We start from the raw sequence: 15,882 nt of genomic DNA on the forward strand, positions 1-15,882 counted from the left end.
CAGTTTGATTTTTGCCCCCACTACTCCTTTTGGAAGGCTGTTCCAGAACTTCACTTCTACCCTGTATAACTTGTTGATTTAGAGTGTAAGCTCTTTGAGGGACTGTCTCTTACTCTGTGTTTGTCCAGCACCTAGCACAACAGAGCCCGGATCTCAGTAAGTGCCTCTTGGAGCGCCGTGCAGCTGAAATCTCATGAGACTCTTTTGGGATTTCTCCAAGCTTCCCACAGCACTGGCAGCAAACAGCCCCCTCCACACATGGTGTCAGTATAGGATGGATCTCTCAACCTCTAGTGGCAGCCTTTGCATAAGATGCCAGCTCAGTTCTCATCAGGCCGATGTGTCTTTAATGAGCCATTGCTAGGTTGTAAAGCATAGCGGTCTGCTGCTATTCAGGCATTAATCAGATGAAACGGGAAGATATTAAAACAAGTGCTTTTTAGTGCCACAGTTTGTTAGTCTCCAGGAGTTGACTGGTGCCACAGTCCTGTCCACCCCTGAAATGGTATAAGAGAGCGCTAATGGGTTTTGTGATAAAGAGATCGCTGTTACAAGACGGAACACAAGCTCAATCTCTGCTTTGCAGAGTGCCATGATTTGGAAGGAGACATCAAAAGCAAAGTGTTACCGAACTCTCTGCAGCCACATAGGTGCCAGGGTGACCCACCTGCCCTGTGTTTTAAGAGATGTCTCTTAATTGCTGCCTTCTGAGACCCATATATAGTTTGTCAGGACATTTTCAGTAACACTTCATTTCACTGACGCCAAAAAAGTTTGAGGGAGACATATTGGTATAGAAAGAGAATGAGAAACTGAACATCTTATTTATTTAAGCGCTATAACCTGGTGGTTAGTCAATTGGCCTTCTAGGTGAAGGATCCAAGTTCAAGTCCCTTCTCTGCTTGGATCAGAGGGGCTCTGTGGTTAACAAAAGCATCGCCTCTGAATGAGGCAGAGCAGGGATTTCAACCTGCATCTCCTAGGCCTATGGCAAACAGACAGAGGTTTTGCCCCAGTTCCATATTCGTGCCAGGATGCCCAGCTATGGAGACGGGCTTTGGAACAGGTCCAGCTGATCAGAAAAGAAGCATGGTTTGAAACAGTTACACAAATGACCCTGTGCTGTGATAGCAACATCGGACTTTGCACCTTGGGGAGTGGTGCCTTTTCAATATCGTACTTGCCCCATAGTTCCTTGAAATAAATGGTCACGGTAATAGAAAACCGCCTTCTACTCGCATCTCACAGATGCGTCTGACATTTGCTTGTCGGTCTCCATGCTACCCTGCTGGTCCAGGGATGGAGGCATAAAGTGTTCCGCCATTTTAGACCCTGCATTTTGATACTGCAAGCACTATTATGGAACTAAGCAAGCCTTCAGCAGGCTCAGAGCAACCTTCACCAGTCTTGGAAAGCTCATGTTATTTGTTATCAAGGATGCTGGTGCGAAAGGCCCTCGGTGTAGTTGCAGAGGGACAGTGGGTGGGAATGATACTGAGACGGGCCAGATTAGAGGATGATCTTAGGAATACACCCAGCAGCTCTGAAGACACAAGGAGATACTGGGAAGGGGAAAGGATTTCTATGTAGTCTCATGTGAAAGGTGTTGCATTGCAGGGGGGAAGGGTGTCACAGAGCAGTGTACCCCATTACCACCTTTTTGACAGGTACATCAGTTCAGGTCGATTTTGAGATACATGCAAGCTTACGATCCTGCTTTCATTGCACCTCCTCTAGTTAAACAGAGAGGCTAGGGCAGCCAGTCCAGCACCCACCAATTCTTTGTCCCCCCGTAATCAGTAGCGTTCTGGGCTCTATGGCTCATCCCTCCACTGATGGCGGGGGAGGAGGGCTTCTGCTGTTTTGGTGGCTCCATCAGGCCAGGATTCAACATCTTCCAGCCACAAAAAACACACTCCACAGGGAACAAGAATGTTGAGCCAACCACACTGAATGTTCTATTGCCAAGGGAAATAGTTTCAGGACCTTTCATAATGAAGATGATGTTGGAGACAAACCTTGCCTTACTGAGAGGTCTGCCCCTTCTGCCTCAGCTCCTCTCTGTTGGACCAAGAAAGCAATAGAAACAGCTGAAATTCTGCCACTGCCAACGTGCCTGTTCCTTAGACAGTGTATTCCAACAATGCTGAGCTGTCATGGCTTAGGTTAAAAGAATTGGCACCCACAGATCCTAAATTGTCCATTCAGTGCAGCCACGGTGTTTTGTGGGATCTAATGTGTTTCTTATAAATTCTTGTACTTCAGTCAGAGGAGCAGGTGAGGGGGGTTATTACAAGCCAAGGCTTTTCTATAACAGAGCCTGGAAGCTTGTCATGCTTTGTTCCATTAACTGGACATGAGTAGATATATTTACTGTTCCAGGTAGGTGTCCAGAAAGAATCAAAAGGTTTCAATAAATGAAACCTCAACCAGCCCCACTTGTCTTTTCAGACTGCAGAGTTCAGGACAGGTGAAGCAAGATATTTGGTTCCTTTTGCAAAACAACTGACTGCCAGCTAAGCAAAGCAGCTGTGAGAATTTCTGATCACTCCTGGCTTGAGAGAAAAAGCCCATGGCCCCGCTGTGAATGCTGTCAGTAAGCAACAAGTTTCTATAGCATGGGTCATTGCCAGCATGGAGAAGAGGAACCTAAGGAACTAGATCCTCAGCTGGTGTAACTCAGCATAGCTGTGTTGGCTTCAGAGGACCTGTGCTGATTTACAAGTGCTGGTGATCTGAGACAGGATTTTCAATAGTAAGTCTATGAAATCTGGTATATTGCCTCTCAGGTAAAACCCTGAAGGCCCTTTGGTCCAGCCAAACTCCCATGGAAGCCAATGTGGATAGGGTCCAAGTGAGATCTTCAGCATTTGCACCTCTGGCAGGGGTCAGTGCTTGATGCTGACAAGAAACGTGAAAGCTCATCCATAAAGTGACACTGCAAAGACTCTGTGTGAAGCCACCAGTCCAATCTCCTGAGTCCCACATAGAGTTGAATGAGGAACAATTTTCCCGTTGCGCTCCAAGTTTCAAACATTTCTTATTCTACAGTGGGATGATCCCAAGATCTTGGAGATTTTTTCACCACAGACTAGACAATAGTGAAACTGCTGTTTTGGGGACCTGTGCTATGGGAGACCCAGGTTCAAATCCTTCTTGTGCTTTGCTCACGGGGTCTCCAACACACCAGATGAGTGTCCTAATTCCCAGGCTAGTGGCTCTACTGGGATTTCTCTCTCATCATAAATTCCACCCTGGACCTTCTATTTGGCTTTGTTATTATGCCTTCGGATATTGCCAGCACCTTAAAGGAATAGGGTTGTGTTTTCCCAGGCACCAGCTGCTCTTAGGCAGAATTACTTTTATTTTATGATTAGGGTAAAATCAGCCACAAGAAAGAACAAATGTAAGGTCTCCAGGAAAGGACATTGTGGCTGTAAAACTCTTGTTTAACATTTCAAGGCAGCTCAGAGAACAAAATGGCTGCTGTCTCCACAGGCAGGCTGTGCAAGATATAGTGCGCAGGAAACCAATGCCCTCTCAGTCTCATAGTGACTAGAGATGGACAGGAATGTTAACATTTTCTGTGAAAAATTGAGACAATTTTCCATGCTTCCTTCACAACCCCTCATTTTGCAACCAGTTCTGGCAGTCAGACTCATTGTGACAGTTCACCTCTTTCTACTCCTGATGTAAACTGACCGCTATACTTTTTGCTGTATGTGCCATGTCCTGTCTACTGTCCATGAACAATAAAGATCTCAGGACAAAAAGATCCTCTTTGTGAAGAAAGGGTTTTAACCTCCTTGGGTCAGTCCTCCATTAACACTTAAAACAGGCAAATCCTGTCAGATGCCTTTCCCTTTATACAAAGCATATCAGGTTGAATTAGGTCAGAGATATCCACTGTATTTTGACATCAGACAGGCTCTGCGGTTTGAATCCAGTCTCCATGTACAGTTAACATTTCACAACAAACAGCTGCACTTTTCCAAACAGAATCTGCTCCTTTTCTAGTATCGCTCTCTTTTTTTTTCCACAGGTGCCTAAGGAAGTTTGGTACCCAAATCCTATTGAAAGTTGGGTGCCTATCTCTCTTGCAAACCCCAGCTTTTGCCCATGCTGCTCCACCATTCATTCAATTTTCATCCTTGAAGCACCCTTTTCTCTCTAGGACACAAACCCATTCCTGGCTTTTCGATCCACCATTGTTATATTGAACAGGGAAATCAGGGACTGGAATCTGCACCGTCCACATCCCAGGTGAGGGCCCTAATCTCTGGGCTATTGGCTGTCTTAGGGGCTCTCTTCCTCTACCAGAAATCCATGCTGACTGTAGGACACCTTCCTGACGTAGGCTTGTCTTGAAACCAATCCATTCACATTAAACGTTTCGGTGGCTTGGCATTTTCAGTCAATAAACACAAACATTTTGTTGGAAAATTCCTGATGAGCTCTAACTAGAATACTGTGTCCACTCTTCAAGAAGGATGTGAAAAAAAATTGAGGGAGTTCAAAGGAAGGGTCATAAAAAAAGATTTTGGGGCTGGAGGACAGGTCTTATGGTGTGAGGCTTAAGCAGCTCAATTTATTCATCTTATTGAAGAGAAGGTTAAGAGGTGACTTGAGCACTGGATCTAAGCACTTACACATGGGAAAGAGATCTCATAGTGGGGCCTGTTTAATCATGCTGACAAAGGCAGAACAAGATCCAATGGCTGGAAGTTGAAGTTAGACACGCTCAACCTTGAAATAAAGACCCAATTGCCTCGTAGTGAGGGTAATTAAACATTGGAACAGCTAACCATGGATGGTGGGGATCAGGATTGGACTCACCAGTGCCTGAAGTCCTTAAAACAAGATTAGATCTTTCTGAAAAAAAATATGCTCCAATTCAGCATCTGGGAAAAATTCTACAGCCTGGCACCGGCTCAATGGTTGTAGTGGTGCCTTCGTACCTGGGAATCTGTGAATTCACCTGCTCATTCCCTTCCTTCCTGGGCCATAGGAGAAAAGGAAGCTCTGCATTGCCGTCGACATTCTCCAAATGCTTGCAGTCCTGCACGAGGACAATGACTATGATCCAAGCTCATGCTACAGGACTTCAGCCAGTCTCTCCAATGCATAACTGGCTAGATGTATTCTGTGCTTTCCCCGCCACACGCTTTCTTCTGCAGCCTCAGGGATTGGCCACAGCTAGAGACAGGACACTAGCAAGAGTGGTACAGAGAATCCTCTTTTGTAGATATGCCTGGCTGCCGTCTTGCTCACATGCTCAGGATCAAATTGACCACCAGATCTGCAGTTGAGAAGGAAACTTCATCCAGCTCAGATTGACAGGGACCCAGGGGGTATTTTGCCTGCAGCATGGGGTATGGTTCGCCTGCTGGTATCAGCTAGGTTTCTTTCAGCTAATCAATTCCACACCAGTGTTGGCCGGCATCTTAGTCTCTCGCGTTCTCTGCCTGTGGCATGCAACAGTTTAGTCTTTAGCCTGAAATGCTTTAATTTAATTTAAGTTATTGGGCTCAATACAGGGGTAACTGAGTGAAACTGAATGGCCTGTGCTATACAGGAGGTCAGCCTAGATGACCATAGCCTTAAACTCTATGAAACTGAGAAACCAGATAGACACTTAGATCATGCATTATTGGTACCTAAATACCATGTTGATGAGCAAGCCAGAAATGCCTAGACAGACAATTCTCTTCTCCCGCAGATGGGCCTCTTCCTGCATACGCAGAAGCATTTACAAAGCAAGTTGAAAATAGTTGTGTGGTGTATTAAGGCACATAAATAATGCACTCACAGACTGCCTCGCAGTGTAATAGAGCATGTTTCGTTCCATCAATATGATAAATGCAGGTACAGTTGTTTTAATTGTAGTGATCATGTCATAATGGAACCACATCTGCGCTTAGCCTGAGGGAACAAGAACGTTGTCCTGATCTTGACAAACCAGATCATTTGCACACCATTCCTACGCTAGTTGCTTTACCTGCATATGACATGACTCTGGTGTCCCATGTTTTTCCCCCTCCTAGTGAAAGAACAGGAAGAACGGCTGGATTCATAAAGATTGAGGTAATAATGGGCCAACGCCCCGGGTGGTGCAAATTAACACAGCTACATTGAAGGCAATGGGCCAGATCCATAGCGGGTATAAATCAGCTTAGCTCCACTGCAGCAAATGATGATTTACACCGCTGGGGATCAGGTCCTGTGCTTGTAGGAATGCTGCAGTCATTATTCCAGCCTAGTTATCAATCTTAAATTGTTGTATATTTACTTCTTTGGGGCCGGGCAGAAGTAGACGTTTTGGGGGAAGTAATCTTATCCCCTTTTTGTCCCGAACATTGGCTCATGGAGGTGTTGGAACACCTTGGTATCCCCAAAGTACCCACTGCGATGGCAAATCCACTGAGAAATGACCCTTGGAGACTGCAAACATATGTTGCCATTCCCTCCCAGCAGTTCATTTGGCTGGCGCTCTGCAAATCAGCATTAACTGCTAGGGCTTAATTTCTAGTTGGCCAGGAAGTGACAGCAGGAGGCCTTTTTTGCATGGCTGCGATACCAACCACGTTAATAAACATTTCAATGTACATTATAACTTTTCCTCCTGAAACACGTTTACTTTCTCCTTATAGCAGCCAAGTACAACTCAGCAGACAGCAAAGCAGCAGGGATAGAGAGGGTGCTGGACAGGGGAAAGAAAGAGATGTTTGGGCACTACTTTGAAAGCGTATATGTCATGATATCCATACAGGACCTCAGTTTTAAGGTTTCCTACTGAGGGCTCTTCTGGAACCTGGATTTAAAGACCAGAGTTTCAGCAGGTATAAATCAGTGTAGCTAGCTCAGCCATAGGTGGCTTACTTAAGATCACATAGGATATCTGTGACACGGTTTGGAATTGAACCTGGGGTCCTGAATACAAGTCTAGTGTGTGAACCAAAAGAAGGTCAAGCAAACAAGGTCTCTTCGTCCGTAATAACAGTTATTCAGACGGTAACTGAGCTAAACATTCCTTCCACTGGCCTGTAGGAAGGTACATATTCATTTTACCTATAAGTATCCAGTGCCTGATACCAAGCGCTAAACGTCTTCCAAGAGGTGCTGAGCGTTCTCAGTGCACATTATTAGGGATGGTCTACACTGAGGGGGGGAGATGTCGATGTAAGATACACAATTTCAACTACGAGAATAGCGTAGCTGAAGTCGACTATCTTATTTTGACTTACCTCCCGTCCTCACGGCACGGGATCGACGGCCACGGGTCCCCCGTTGACTCCATTTCCGCCTCTCGCCCTGGTGGAGTCCCGGAGTCGATGGGGAGCACGGCGGAGATCGGTTTATCGCGTCTAGATGGGACACGATAAATTGATCCCCAATAGATCGATCGCTACCCGCCAATCTGGCGGGTACTGTGGATGTACCCAACGCGAACAAGCTGAGCACCCAGACTCCATCTGAAGTCAAGGTGATCTACAAAACCAGGTCCAGTGGGAACTGAGTCTGCTCAGAATGCAGCAGGACCAATCCCTCTGTAATTAGCCATGACATTTCAACAGTAATTGCATTAGTTTAAAAGGGATCCTAACTGGTTCTTTAGTGAGGTCAAAAGATCCTGGGTAATTGTGAATGTAGATACTAAGTATTTATCTGGGTAGCAGACAGCACACAGGAAAATATTCCCTGCTACAAAATAAAATCCCCACACAGAATTTACACTAATGGACTATTAAACATTTAATGTTCTGTTAACAAATGGTTATTTCTCCATTAAGTGCTAGCGTGACCTATGCATAGTTTATGAACAATGTTGTTGTCCTTGAGAGAAGATTGCCCACTGTACGAGACAAAAATAGAGGGCAGCCATGAGAGGATGAGGCTGTACCTCAGCCAGGGAGCTCTGCTGAAGTCTTGGAGTGCGGCCAGTGATTTATGAATGGGCCAGGAGCTCGTGCTCCTGTGGTGGCAAATCTCTGCCGTTAATAGGCTGGAGATGGGAGGAAACGGTCTTCACTCCGTCACAGGTTTATGGGGAATTCCCTGTAGTTCTGGGTGTGTATCACAGGTGAGGGAGAGAAGGGATGCAGAACCAGAGCTTCCAGACTCCTGGATGCTGGCACTTCAGACCCACGTGATCAAGGTGAATCTCCATACCACTGATCCATAATATCAAGCCAGGGTAGTTTATAAATCTGCAGCCTGTAATTAACTGATAACTAGATGGACACATAATTAAACACATCCTGTAATATCTCACACTTGGCTTACCACCTTACAAGGTTTGAGAAGCAACAGCTTGGTTTGCAGCACGCAGCAGAGACTAATGGATCAGTTTGCAGGACATGCAACATACTGACTCACAGCATGTATGAGATGGAACGAAGTGGCCTGCAACCTGCAGCAGACTTGGCTTCAGAGCCGGCTTTAGGAAGTGCGGGGCCCAATTCGAACATTTTTGGCGGGGCCCCGGCAGGGATGATTAAAAAAAAAAAATGTAAAAAAAAGCCTTTCATTTCTTAGCAACGGGTTCTCTGTAAAAAGTTCTGCTTTAAGGGATGTGCCACAGTATGTATATTTTGTACCAATAGGGTTACCATACGTCCGTCTTTTTAAAAATTCCTCCCAGATGGCGATTTAAGAACCAAAAAGCTGGACATGTCCGGGAAAATATGGCTGTATGTTAACCCGACCTAAAGTTCTTTTTTAAAAAGATGGGCCTGAACTAGAAATGAGCTCTGTTTCACATGTGTGGGTCCCCACCACTCCCCCCTGGGGGTGTGCTAGGGTGACCAGATGTCCTGATTTTATAGGGACAGTCCCGATTTTTGGGTCTTTTTCTTATATAGGATCCTACTACCCCCCACCCCCTGTTCCAATTTTTCACACTTGCTGTCTGGTCACCCTAGGGTGTGCACATGTGTGGGTCCCAGCTGTTCCCTGCCCCCCCTCATTGAAGCAGGTGTGCAGGGTTACTGCCCTGGGAACTGCAGGGCAGCAGTGGACATGGGGCTGGCTGGAGGCAGGGCAGGGGCTGACTGGAGGTAGGGTCTGGCTGCAAGCAGGGCAAGGGCTGTGGGGCTGGCTGGAGACAGGGGGATGTGGGGTGGGCTGGCTGGCTTCAGGCAGGGCCGCAGAGGGGTGCGGCAGGGCTTGGCAGGGCTGGAGACAGAGGAGTGCGGGACTGGCTGGCTTCAGGCAGGGGCGTGTGGCAGGGGTTGTCTGGAGACAGGGCAGGAGGTGCGGGGCTGGCTGCAGGCAGGGGCTGGGTGCAGGCAGGGGGTGTGGGTACAGGGGGTACAGCCCACCCTGTACGGTAAGTGCCTCCTCCTCCTCCCTCCTCCACCAGGGTAGCAGCAGCAGCCCGGGGCTCAAGGGCTATTTAAAGGGCCCGTGGCTCCCCTGCTTCCACCGCCCCAGCCCTTTAAATAGCCACGGGAGCAAGCGGCAGGGCTCCGGGGGCTATTTAAAGGCACGGGGCCCGATTCGGGGGAATTGGTTGAATTGGCCTAAAGCCGGCCCTGCTTGGCTTGCAGCATGAATGAGACACAAGCCGGCTCGTATCATGCATGTGATGTGTTAGCACTCAGTATGTGTCAGTCATATTGAGAACCGTGCCTTCATCCCACCTTCTGACCCATCAATTCAAACACAGTCACGTTACTCCCATCCAGAACCCCTTCTCTGGCTCCCCACCTCCTGTTTGCACTAAAATAATTGCTGTCCTCATCTTCAAGGCCACTGACAGTCTCCATGTCCTCATCTCTCCCAATAATCTCACTCACTCCTGACCTCTGCTCCCTCTCCTCTTCTCTAGGGAGTCACTGTTTGGCTGCAGCTGCACCCCACAAATGGCCCATCTTCCTCCCCCTCCCTCAGTGATCCCCCATCTTCTTAACAGGGCAGCTCAAGTCCTTCTTCTTCCATGCTGCCTGTATCCAGGGATCTGTCAGCCAGCACCCTACCTGCTGCCCCTGTCTCTCTCATCCCCGGACTGTAATATCTCCACTGTACACTGGGAGCAATGCTGTATTCTTTCCCTCTCTGCTCCTCCCACGGGCCATATGGACTAACCCTCTCCATTTCAGTGGCAGCGCATTGCATCATCCTACCTCCCTCAGTGGAATTACATCCCTGCGATTGCTCCTGGCCCATGCATTATTCTAGGCATAAACCTCCGCACTGAGTTATAATGCAAGGAAAAGCGCTGCCAGGTTTCAAGCTGAATACATCAAACCTGCCGAGCCCAATGCCGCTCTGGAGAACAGGCCAGCAGCGCGCTGCTCAGCTCTTGAGGCAGACACACATGGAGCAACAGCAATTATGGGCCACAATACAGATTATTTTGGCCTTGCAAGTTTCAATGGGCTAATGGGGCCTGATCGCAGGCAGGAGTAAAATATCTCGGTAATAAAGCGAAACATTTGGCTGCGTGAACCAGTGCCAGTTTTTCTAACAATTTCCATCTTAAGCCAGCTCAACACATATTTAATGAAATCTTCTATAAAACCTTTAACAGCCCTCAATTCATTTCAAGTGGTAAATGAGTCAGCAGTTTAAAATGATGAGCGGGATTCAGGCTCTGTCTCCGTTACTTAAGAGTCAAAAGTGATTCTTTTTAATGCTTTTCCCCTATAGCCACTTTAAAAAAGAGTTATTTATCAATAAGGAGATAAAAACCACTCACACCTGTTGATCCACTCCCATGCGAGTCAGTCGGAGATACTCTAACATTCCCAGGAGCTCCTTGGGGCAGGGACTTTGTCAGGTAGCATGGCAGAGTGTATGGTATTACAGACTATCTTTAAGCATGTGAGCAGCTAATTACAGGTAGTGGATTAATAACCTCTCCTGGCTAGATTTTGGAGAGCAGCAATGTGTCAATCAATATTGATGATGTGCGTCTAAAGAGCCATCATCCAGGAGGCTGGCTTCTCTGCTGCTGGCCTGCTGGGTGAGCTTGCGCAAGTTACAGCATCACTCAGTGCCTCAGTTTCCTTATCTGCAAAATGGAGATAATGATACCGATCGGCTTTGTAAAGCACTAGATAAGAGTTAGGTATATTACCAGTTCATACGGTATCGTTCCACAGCAAGCCAGCCTGACAGGGTTGTGGCCTGTAGGTGCTACTGCAATTGACATGATAAACAGCAATAATGTTTAATCATCAGTTGCTCCTACTTATACTCAAAAATAAGGAGAAGGCCAGTGTACGACAAGGTCAGGACAGCTGATCTCTCTTCACATGTCCCGTTTCATTCCCTCTCTACCCCCTCCCCCCACCAGCCCAGTTAGATCCCTTTCCAGACTCCCATTCGGTCATCTCCCTAACTCCCACTTCCCGCACTGGACTCCTTTCCCAACCCGTAGAGACTGTCCTTCCCAACTCCATGTGCATTCAGATCCCTCTTAATTAGCAGATCCTAGACCAGACTCCCCTGGTCTGATTCACCTCTCATTTGCAGCTGTTTTATACTCAGGGTGACTCCACTGACTTCAGTGAAGTTGTTCCCGCTCTACACCAGTGTAAGAAAGGGGAGAAGCAGACCTTAGAAATTCCTCTAGACTGATCTCAAACTGATCACTGCTTCATTAGACTAGACTCTAGAGTCAATTCTTCAGTGGTACCCATCCTTTGTGAGGCACAGACAGGAGCAAAAGGGAGTGGGTTAATTCTCTGATTCTGGGGCTGCTTCTACACCAGGGTTTCCCCTCTGGTAGCTAGGCCTGCAAGATAAAACACCTACTACTGCTACCACCATTCCCCAAGAGGAGAGTTCCTTTAGCTCCAGTGGTAGAAGCCCTCATCCTTCAACACAGGAAACGCAGGCATCAGGCCTAGCTCCCCAACTGCACAGCGCAGTCTGGGGTCTCCACCAGTAACTTTTCCCCCCAGCAGGCCTGGATTCTCCTGGGCCGGAGTGGGGAGAGGGTTTTAGATGGCTTCAAGCCACCTTAGTGCTCCCCATATTCTGGTGCAGCCAGAGACCTGCCCAGCTCCCAGCAGGAGTGGCCTTACGAAGCAGAGAATAGCTGTAGACTGCACAGGGTATTCTAGTCATACCTATACCCAAACTGCCCTCTGCATCGAGGACTATGAGCAAGGCTAGGCTAAAGCCCTTACTCCAGGGAAGTCTCCTGTGTAGGGGTGTTCTCGAGGCGCCATTTCCATCCCTTTTACACTGCTGGAACAGACTGTGTATCTGAGAATCAGGCACCTAGCGCGTTATTTGCCTTTCCCTTGGGCATGCAGGTCTCTGATCCCCGACCCCTCTGCAGGGTGACCGGGTAGCATACAGAACCAGACACGAGCTGCATTATGGTACCTCCTTATTTTAATAATGAAATGGCCGCTCAGTTAAAAGGAAGGGAGCCTGCCAAGTTGCCCTATTATGAAGCTCACCTATAAAAGCTACGCAAGCTTTGCAAAACATTTCAAATCGCCTGATCACTGTAATTACTGGACTGGCGCCAGCACAGCTCTGTAGCTCTCTGACACCAGCGGGTTCGGGAGAAGGGGGTGTGAGAAAAAGCTTTTAGAATAAAATGAATCACGGTTCCCTTTCTGAAGAGCTTTATTTCCTATTATATTCATTTCCCTATATTCCAGCAGGTCACCGGGATGTAAACCAGCCACCTGCTGGGGGCGGGGCGGTGTCATTTCACAGGTCATGGCACTTCATTTGTTATATGTGAAAGATGCAGGCATTTCGCATGGATGTGTATTGCTGGGAACGGTGTGAAATCTGGGGTGGGATTGCTAGAGAGGTGTGTAACCTTCCATAAAGGCGGGGTTAACCCCTCTCCACACACACACCCCGATTGGGGCAGCCCAGGGCAAGGAGACACCAACAAACACTCACCAATAGCGTGTCTCCTTTGACTAGTGTTTCAGGACAGGAGCAATTACAATACACAGTTCATCGGGATCTCACCTCAGGGCCCTGGGCCAGCTCCCAGACTTAAACTGACAAACAAAGTTTCTCATTCGGCCAATCTCCTACAGCCTGAGAGGAAACAACTTCAGCTTCCTCTTTATTCCACCCAGCCCTCCAGTGGGCAGTGCCTTTGATTACACCCCAGGTTTTCCCCGCTGTAGGGTTCCAGCCAGTTCCTTCTCTCTCTCTCTCTGGCAGACACCACAGTTTGATATCCAAGTTCCATAACCCATGGAGAACCTCTGTATCCAGGGAGGCTAAGTATTGTAAACCGCCCTCCAGACGTTGGCTCAGGCACTCTTACACCACATGAGTTATTGCCTGAGGCCGTGCCCCCCAAGTCACAGTGTGGGGAGCAAATTGAACCAAGCCAATGCAAAGCTGCAGCGATTCTGGATGAGCAGAGTAGCCTGTGAAGCCTGGTCCAGGACCTACAGTCAAGTGGACAAGGAGGCAGGTGCAGTGATGAACATGTTACACTCTTCACCACTGATGTTTCCACTCTGTAAGGATGTAGTTTTCAGCTCCCTGGTGGTGCAGATCCTCCAGGCATGCTACAAAGCCAGCAATGCTCTTGTCCAAGGGTGCATGAGGTGCCATAGCAAAGGACTGTCAGGAGATCAGCTCTGTCACCCCCGGTCTACAAGAGTGGGATTCTGCCTCTGAACGCAAGCAGGCTTTTGAGTTGGAAACATGACCCCTAAGGGGGTAGTACATATCTTCCAACCTGATTTTGAGCTTTGCTAGAGAGGAAGGGTGGCATTGTGGTTAACGCACCATTGTAAGGGTCAGGACAACAGCTGGCTGGGAATTTTTTGACCAAACTTATTTTTGCCAAAATAAAATAAAGCAATTAATCAACACTGAATTTGGACAAGTTTCCCAACTGGGAAAAAATGTTGAGATAAAAGTCTGAAATTGGTGAAATGTCCCATTTCACCATATTCAAAATGAAAATATTCTAATTGTTCATTGGGACGGGATTTTGTGTTTCAAACTTTAATTTACACCATAAAAGGTGTCTTTTTAGAAAAGACAAATGGGTCATAATTGAAAATAAAAACATTGATTGTCCCAAACCAAACAAAGAATGATGTGGGATTTTTGGTTCACAACATATTTTAGCCTTTGCAGTTCAGGATGGGAAATTTTTTCAAAATGTTGAAAAATCTCCTAGGATAGAACCACCATCTCCTGCTCAGCTGGCTCTAGTGCAGACTTCCTGTGTGAACCTGTATAACAGACACAGCTCTGTCAATCTGCAGGTTTTCTATTGCACTTATCCCCAGAGCATCCTCAAGGAGACTTTACATTTAAATGCCCCCACCCTATTAGAGTAGCATTAGATACACATGAAAGGTTAGGCAAAGCAAGAGTCTATTTTATGGTTTTGAGTCAAAAACGTGTGAAACTCCAATTTTGTATGGTTTATGACCCCAAACCAGGTAAAATTTAGCTGTTTCACCTGAGTTTGAAGCCCAAGCCCCTTTGCAAGCAAACCCTCTAAAGGTTCTCCTGGAGCCCCTGGAAACTGACATTTCCACGTTTTGCACAACTATAGTGACTACATGTGTGCGCAAAGGCACAGTGTCACAGTTCGTGCCAGACAATTGGAGCTGACAGTTGAGGGTCAGCAGCTACATCGATATTCTCCCCTTCCCAGCCTATTATCCAAACGGCACTTACGGCAATTCCAGGAAGGATAGTGCGCACTGGGGCAGATGGAGTCCAGTTCTGATGTGCTAAGCTTTGCTAAAAGCCTTAGATCAATGAACTCAGCCTTGAAGCCTTGGCCAGAAAATAGCCTCAGAGCTGCACAATAACCCCCAGGCAATGTCCTGAAGTTGCATTGTGGGTTTTGTCAAGCTTTGTGCATGAATCTTTGCAACATGCAGTTATTTGTTTTCTATTGAAGAAGTCTGGCCAAACAAACTACAAATACTACACCTGCCACCAAAGGGTGGTGGGATTTGGACGGCTAATTTTCCTAAGGGCAGAAGCCCAGAGCTGCATACAAATATGTATGCACGATTGTGTACTTAACTTGCACCACACGGTTACTGTGAGTGAGCACAGAAATTGCCAGCTAGACACCTATGGCTGGATTCTGATCTCACTTGCCATGTAAATCTGAAGTCAATGAAGTTACCTCGAAGCAATGAATTCACTGTCCAGCCATTTGTGTGCACTTGATTTAGAGAAAAGCTGGTCAATTATGTCATCATTGTCATGGTCCTAAGCTACTGGTAACACTAGATAAACTGTTCCCAGGAGTTTTTTGGCCTGATTCAATCAAGATTCATTGTACCAAATTTGCTGTGAGACTCTTGTTCTTATAGAGTTTGCAGGTCAGAGAGATTGGAGGAAGATTCAGAGAAGGGGCGTGGTTAACCAGCATGAACCTCTGCTCCCTTGTCAGAGTCCGCTATCACTGCCCTGTCCAACGAGCAATGCCCAGTGTGAAGGGCTGGCTCAGCTCCTTAGATTAGGCACCATAAGGTTCCCTGAGGCTACAAGAGAATTATGAAATGCAGCGCCCCTTCATGTTCTTACTTACCTATGACTGAACCCCTTCACCCTACATTTAAGGCCTGGGCTGTGACGCCGCTGTGACTGTTGCTACTGGATGCACATGCATTTCGACTGGCAGGTTGGGCCCTAGGTCGCATGGGCTAAGGATAATCACAGATGCTCTGAATGGTAAAGTATCTACAGCCTGATGGGCTAGATTACCTTAATGGTGAAATTCACCTTGCACACAGTTGTCCATGCACCACTCACAATGGACATGACTGTCCAGTTGACAGACCGACTGGGCTCAACTACACTCAGATCTGGAGGAGCAGGAGCGAGTCACAGCTCGCTGTCTGTGAAGCTGTCCTGGAAAAGTACCATGCAGCTCCTCAGAGGAGGACGCAGCATTGCCATGTA

This window comes from Mauremys mutica, chromosome 22 (genome assembly GCF_020497125.1).
Source record: "Mauremys mutica isolate MM-2020 ecotype Southern chromosome 22, ASM2049712v1, whole genome shotgun sequence".
NCBI classification, from domain to species: Eukaryota; Metazoa; Chordata; order Testudines; family Geoemydidae; genus Mauremys; species Mauremys mutica.